General features: G+C 36.4%; 1 non-coding gene across 1 annotated transcript; it reads left to right on the top strand.

Moving 5' to 3' along the window:
• The first annotated feature begins 6,724 nt into the window (after window positions 1-6,724).
• On the top strand, window positions 6,725-6,827 carry LOC125092562 (small nucleolar RNA U13). Its single transcript, XR_007125014.1, has one exon. It is a non-coding gene; the product is annotated as a small nucleolar RNA U13 (small nucleolar RNA).
• Window positions 6,828-7,956: the final 1,129 nt, after the last annotated feature.

Genomic DNA, 7,956 nt, shown 5'->3' with positions numbered 1-7,956 from the left:
CATTAGATCCAGAGAACTCACTCATCTTGCATAACTGAAACTTTGTACTCTTTGACCAACATCTCCCAATTTCCCCCTCCCTCCTTACCCTAGCAACAACCACCATTATACTCTGATTCTGAGTCTTAATATGTTAGATTCCACATGTAAATGAGATCATGCAACATTTGTGTGTCTGTAACTCGCTTATTTCATTTCACATAATGTTCTTCATGATTTCAAACTTAAAGAAAAGTTGCCAAAAAAAACCCATCCTTACAGCTTTACTAGATTCACTAATTGTTTATATTTGCATTTTATCTCACTATGCTTTTTATTCTCCCCTTTCATTCACCTACACACACACAAACATACACACACAGCAAATACACACACAACTGCTTCTTAAAATAAGGGTGATCAGGAAGCACTGTGTCATTTAACTAGAATTCATTTCTTCCTTGGCACTACACAAAATAATACATCTTACAATAGATGGCAGCTTAGATTCGATGAAATGCAGTAAATCTTTGTACATTACAGCAAGGAGATTGTGGGGGTTTTGTTATAGCAGGGAGCATTAATTACTCTATTAAAAGTGGAATGAGATTCCCAGATAAAAAGAACAGTGTCAGCAAGCACCTAAGACTTAAAACTGTTGTAGAAGTTGCAAGCAGTTAGGTCTGAGTGGAGTGTAAATTATGGAATGGCAAATGGCAGTAACTACTACCTAGCTGAATGTGAGTGGAACTAGCAAAAGCTTTCATATTTAATAATGCACTTCCTCTTGGAGTGAACTGCATAATCATGAATATTTGTTTGAGTGATGTTTGTGGCTTTTTCACTATGGTTTTAATAATGAGAGTATATTTTAAGAAATATTTTGAAGGAGATAAGCCAAATAATTAACATCAATGGGCTGCTATTTTACTTGATCACTTATTAAGACTAGTTATACATACGATACAAAATTATTGTACTAAAATTAAGGTTATGACATATGAATATTTTATGCTAACATAGTTGTTTTCATGTGACACATTTTCACACTGCAAAGTCTTTGTTAACTATATTTTTATTCTTAGCTTTTGCCTGGAAGAAATGCAATCTTAACAGATTTGTTGATTATTCTTATAATACAATGTAGAACTTTAGTTATATACAAACTTCAATATACAAACATCGGTGATCATGGATGCAATTCAAACTTTATTCCTCCAGGTCTTAAAAGAGTTCTCTTCGGTGAAAGAAAGAACACATTTACACTTTATTTCTTAACCTGAGACAAATGACCCGAACATGGAGTTCATAATAAAATTGTAGAGATAATGCTATATTTTCAACATCCTCTGAAAAAAAAATTTAGATGGAATTAACATGTACCTGCATAGCTAAAACTATAGACCGAAGAGTCATGCTTGTTTTATCACATCCATGTTTCCCAAATGATTTTCTATCTCAATAAAAACATGGTAAAGTGAAACTTAAAGGAGCCATTGAAACAAGAAGCTAATATAGCTCCAGGTTGTTGGTTTGGGGATTAATTCTATCAGTATCCTTCAGAATTTCAAATAATGACTTCCTTTCGTTCTATATACTTTTGACCCACAAGACGGTATTTTATTTTTTGTACTCTGATTATGTACATACATACATACTTTGGTTATGTTATCAAGTGGACAAAATGAAAGTTATTTGAACTCCAATAACTATGCTAATCTCCAAGATAATCTAGTCTAAAGGGCTTCAGGCTGTTTCTAGGGACAGAGAATAAGGCAGATGGGACTGATGGAGTCTGAGTAGTTAAGTTGTCAAATTCTATGCTTTCTCAAACCAAACCAAACACATCCACTTTATCTACTTTATGTATTGGGATATACATGAGATTTCATTTAAGAGACAATTGTATAAAAACTTCTAAAGCCATTTATATACCAAATGCCAATAAAGCAGAGTAAATAAAGCAGAGTAAAAGCGGGGGGGCAGTAGAATCAGTTTTGCATTGAAAATCCTCAACCAGTACTTGCTAACTGCAGACACTTGAGTGAATTTTCTAACTCTGGATCTCAATTCCTTGTAAAATGAGGTTAATAATTACTGCCCACAGCATAAATTTAAGGAATAAATTAAATAATACATGTAGAACCATGCTACACCAAGTTCATGGTTGCCTGTCCATGACCAGGCTACAATGAGATAAGGAGTTTATGCCAAAGTGTAAATCAACTATATCACAAGAAAATGGTTTCATTTGGCTAACTTCTTACTCTTCACAGTACAACTTTTACAAAAAAGGAAGTAGTGTATTGAGTTCATTCTAGCACAAGTCCTTATCTTACTGAAGACTGGCCTTTTGGGAAGCAAAGAATTTTATTCATTTTTTCCCAGCATTATTGAAATATAATTAATGTATTACATGGTATAACTTAAACATGATTTGATACTTATTTTATGTACTTCAAAACCACAGTAGCGCTGGTTAAAACCTCCATCACAGAACCACCATTTCATTTTTTGGTGGATATATTTAAGATCTACTCTTATAGCAACTTTCAAGAATATAATGTAGTATTGTTAACTACAGTCACCATGTTGTACATTAAATCCCCAAAACTTAATAAGTTCTTATAACTGGAAGTTTGTATCCTTTGATCAACCTCTCCCTACTTCCTCCACCCCTCCAACCCTGGCAATGTCCATTCTATTCTCTGTTTCTTTGACTTCAGCTTTTTTAGATTCCACATATAAGTGAGATTATGTAGTATTTGTCTTTCTCTAACTTATTTAGCATATATATAGTGATATATATAGTGTATACACACACACACACACACACGTGCGCTCCTTTATCCTTTCATCTGTAGACAAATAGGCTATTTCCACATCTTAGCTATTGTGAATAATGCTTAAATGGACATGGAGGTGCAGATATCTTTTTAAGGTCCTGATTTCATTTCCTTTAGATATAAACTAGAAGTGAGACTGCTGGGTCATATGGTAGTTCTATTTTTAATTTTTTGAGGAACTTCCATACTGTTTTTAATAGTGGCTGCACCAATTTACATTTCCACCAACAACTCATAAGTGTTCCTCTTCCTTTATATCCTTTCCAACACTTGTTATCTTTTATATTTTTGATAATAGCCATCCTAGCAGATGTGAGGTAATGACTCTTTGTGGTTTGGATTTGCATTTCCCTGATGATTAAATGATGCTGAGCACCTTTACACATATCAATTGACCATTTATATGTCTTCTTAGAAAAAAAATCTATTCAGATGCTTTGCTCTTTTTTATTAGAATGTTTATTTTGGCTATTGAACTATATGAGTTCCTTATATATTTTGGATCGTAACCCCTTATTTGGTAGATGTTTTGGAAATATTTCCTCCCATTCCAAAGGCCACTTTTACATTTTGCCAGTTGTTTCTTTTGCTATGCAGAAGCTTTTAGCTTGATGTAGTTCTACTTGTTCATTTCATTTTTTTTAATTGTTGTCATTTTTATTGTCATCAGGTTTTTTTTAAATTTATTTTCAGCGTAACAGTATTCATTGTTTTTGCACCACACCCAGTGCTCCATGCAATCCGTGCCCTCTCCAATACCCACCATCTGGATCCCCCAACCTCCCACCCCCCGCCCCTTCAAAACCCTCAGATTGTTTTTCAGAGTCCATAGTCTCTCACGGTTCACCTCCCCTTCCAATTTCCCTCAACTCCCTTCTCCTCTCCATCTCCCCTTGTCCTCCGTGCTATTTGTTATGCTCCACAAATAAGTGAAACCATATGATAATTGACTCTCTCTGCTTGACTTATTTCACTCAGCGTAATCTCTTCCAGTCCTGTCCATGTTGCTACGAAAGTTGGGTATTCATCCTTTCTGATGGAGGCATAATACTCCATAGTGTATATGGACCACATCTTCCTTATTCATTCGTCCATTGAAGGGCATCTTGGTTCTTTCCACAGTTTGGCATTTCATTTTTTTTCTTGTTTGTGTTTTTGGTTCATATTCAAAAAATCATTGCCAAGACAGATGTCAAGGAGTTTTTCCTCTGTGTTTTCTTCTAGCAGTTTTACGGTTTCAGATATTATGTTTAAGTCTTTAATCCAATTTGAGTTAATTTTTGTGAGAGGTGTAAAATAGAGGTCCAATTTCACTATTGTGCAGGTGATTGTCCAGTTTTCCCAGCACTGTTTATTAAAGAGACTATCATTCCATAATTTATTTTGGAGCTCTCAATTCTGTTCCATTGGGATACATGTCTTTTAATGCCAGTAGCATACTGTTTTGATTACTATACATCTGTAACATAGTTTGAAATCAGAAATTGTGATGCCTCCTATTTTTTTCTTTTGCAGGATTGCTTTGGCTACTTGGAGTCTTTTGTTCCATATGAATTAAAAAAAAAAAACAACTTTCTACTTCAGAGAAAAATGCCACTGGAATCAACTTGTAAGAAAAACTTTCTACTTCTGTGAAAAATGCCATTGAAATTCTGATAGGAATCGCAACTGAAAATTTATTTATTTATTGATGGACATTTTAATGATATTAATTCTTCTGATCCATGAACATGAGCTATTTTCCCATTCACTTGTGTCTTCTTTAATTTTTTTCATCAAAGTGTTATCATCTACAAATCTTTCACTTTTTTGGTTAAATTTATTCCTAAGTATTTTATTGTTTTGGATGCTATTGTGAAAAGGATTGTTTTATTTCTTTTCCAGATATTTTATTGTTAGTATATAGAAATAATAACTGATTTCTGTATGTTGATTCTATATCCTGCAACTTTACTGAATTTATTGATTTATGTTAAATCTTTGGGTGAACTCTTTATGACTTTCTATATATAAGATCATATCATCTGCAAGCAGAGATAATTTTGCTTCTTCCTTTCTGATTTGGATGCCTTTTATTTCTTTTTCTTGTCTAATGCTTCAGCTAGGACTTCCAGTAAGAGTGGTGAGAGTGGGCACCCATGAATTTTTCCTGATCATAGAAGGAAAGTTTTCAGCCTTTCACTCCTAAATATCATGTTAGTTGTGGGTTTGCCACATATGACCCTTATTATGTTGAAGTTTATTCCTTCTATACCCAATATTTGAGAGTTTTATCATGAAAGGATATTGAATTTGTCAAATGCTTTAATCTGCATTTACTGAGATTATCATATGATTTTTATCTTACATTCCAATAATGTGATGTATCACATTTATTGATTTATGTATGTTACGCCATCCTAGTGTGTTTGGCAGGGACAATTAATTACCATTCAGCTCAGTTTGAATTTTTTGATATGTCAACTGGTAATGTCCTTAGGCAGGTAAAGTTTGCTATCAGGGTCTATTTTGGGTTGAGGCCACTGCTCAAACTCTGAAGTATGGTGGTGCCACTGGCTTAGAACAGCCAGATAGGACTGTTGGCTTGGTTCCCTGCCCAAGTGAGGCCATAGGATGGGCTCCATGGTTGCCTGCGTTTTCTGGTCAGGCTTCCTAAATGCTAGATCTGGGTACTATACTTAGATTTAGGTGGGGTGTGAATTAGATTCCTGCCTCTGGCAGGCCAGGAAAACAGACCCTCAAGGCCAACACAGCTCATTGTTTGGGGACATAAATCAGGTAAGAATGTACACTGAATTGCCTGGCAAAACGGTGCCACTGGTTTTGCTCTGCTGATGGGGAAAGCCACCAGCTGTGCTCTCTGTTCAAGTGCCACTATAAGAAGGGCTATTGGATAGGATATGCTGCTTCCTGTGTGTTCTGATGAGGTTCTCTGGTTGTGCAGGCTAAAGGCTGTGTTCAGCAAATGGTGAGGCTATGAATTAGTTTCCCTGTCTGGACAGTGGGAGAACAAGCTCCAAGAAGAGCAAGGTTCTTTGTGTTAATGACTCAAGCCAACCCAAGTCCCGAGTTCCCTGGCTGAACAAGGCCACTGGCTTTGCTCTGTGGATAATCGGTTCTGCCTGCCAGACTCTCTGCTTGAGTGTTGCTAAGCTGCAGGGCTTCAAGGTGTTCTAGATAGGCTTTTGGTGGGGCAGGACCAAGGAACTACACTCAGTAGTAGGTGTACTATGACTGAGGTCCTCTGCCTGGGTGGGTGGTGAAGGTGGGATTCCCAGGAGGAGGCTCCAGGGCTTTCAAGGTTCTTAAGGACCAGAATCAGGCAGACTTGTGCTCCACCAAGTTCCCTGGTCAAAATGTGCCACTATCTTGGCTCTAAGGGTGAGCAATGACACTGGTTGAGGGTACTACTTGAGTGCTGCAGGTAGGAACTTGTTCGGCTCAGATTCAAGTGCTAGTTGAAGCTCCTCCCCTTTCTCCATCACAATCAGATTCCCAATGGTCAAACCCCATAGATTTCCCATTGACCCCCATGAGGTGAGACCAGAGCAGGGACTTCCAAGAAGTGACCCACAATAATGGGGGAACTAGATGTCCACCCCACACCATCTTTTTCCACTGCAGGAACTATCAGGGGAGATCTCTCAGTATGGTGCTGTGCCAGCCTGGGGGAGGAGCAATGTTTACTGAATAGCTGCTCTTCTTACCCTTCTATTTAGTCTGTCTTGGTTCCTGTGGTACAGGGGTGGGCTTTGGCCTCACAAAAGGATTTTCTCAGTGTTGCCTTGTCCATAAATAGTTATTAGCTGTTGTTCTTGTGAGGGGATGCAAAACTGGGAAAACTGTTCTTGTGAGGGGATGTCACTGCAAGAATTTCTTATTTAAAATTCATCTTATTAACCCTTTTGTAGTTCATAAGTGTGATGACTGGATGTTCATGCCATTGTGTGACATGTGCCTGCCTCAACCTTGTTACAACCATGTCACATTACCCGTCTGACATGAATGAATGAATGAATGAATGAATGAATAAAATTCATCTTATTATGGCAGCCAAGTCTCAAAGCAATAAATTCCAATTTAGCTCTAAAATATATTGAAAACATACTCACAAAAATTTGAAGAAAAGATCATATCACTATCAGAGGTTAAAACTATCTGAAAACCTGGCCCCATAACCTGGGGGGAACTTCTAGTAATTCATTGTGATGAAGTTGGAATCTCTGATCCCATGACTTGGAGGCTGATACTGTCTTCTTCTACCACTAAACTGCTAAGAATAACAGTTTTGGAAGTGTTCTAAAATAGCCAACCCCAACATGCTTCATATTATTGCAATCCTTCATCACAGGCCAAAATAAAATTTATTCCCGTTATCTGTATGCCCATGATATATTGTGCTTCTTTTCAGTTGGAGCTCATTTGCACTTTCTTATATCACCAAGGCTTTTTTCCTGAGCCCTTGGTTATTGAAATATGTCCCTAGATAATCACTCCCTCACTGAATATGCCACCCATTTCACCCACACAAGTGAACTACTTCAAAATCCCAGCCATTCTCTGCTATCTTCTCATGGTGTACTACTTATGCTCCTCTATCTGGTTCATCTCAGAAAACAAAGTTTATTTGTTTGAAGACCACCTTATGTGTGCATATAGCATTATATCTTGTGATACTTCTGGTTTATTCTATTTTGGATACTGGCATTTAATTGTTAGGTAATCACTCATTTTAAACAGTTCACCTGTGCTTGTAAATCCAAATAAGTGAATTGTATAGTAAGAGATTATGGAGCCAATATGTTTTATATAATATATAAGAATACTTGTCAGATGTTCATGAAAATTCTAGAACTACCTATCCATCTATCCAAATGAAATACACATTTTAATAATTAAATGAAATCCATGCAATTAACATACTTATAAGGTTATATAAAAAATGAAAAGATCTAGCACTTAATATGATAATTGTTGCCTACAGCATATACTGAAGTAAAATCCTTGTGGCATTAAAAAATGTTGTCAAAATAGCTTGAACAAACTATAAATTACAGCAAAGTTCACTATTACCAATGTCCTAAATTAAATATAGGATTTAGATTAAAAAAATACTGGGTGTGGTGCAAAA

The sequence above is a fragment of the Lutra lutra genome, chromosome X (assembly GCF_902655055.1).
Source record: "Lutra lutra chromosome X, mLutLut1.2, whole genome shotgun sequence".
NCBI lineage: Eukaryota > Metazoa > Chordata > Mammalia > Carnivora > Mustelidae > Lutra > Lutra lutra.
Note: the sequence above shows the minus strand (reverse complement) of the source record. Positions and strands in the feature narration are given on the sequence as shown.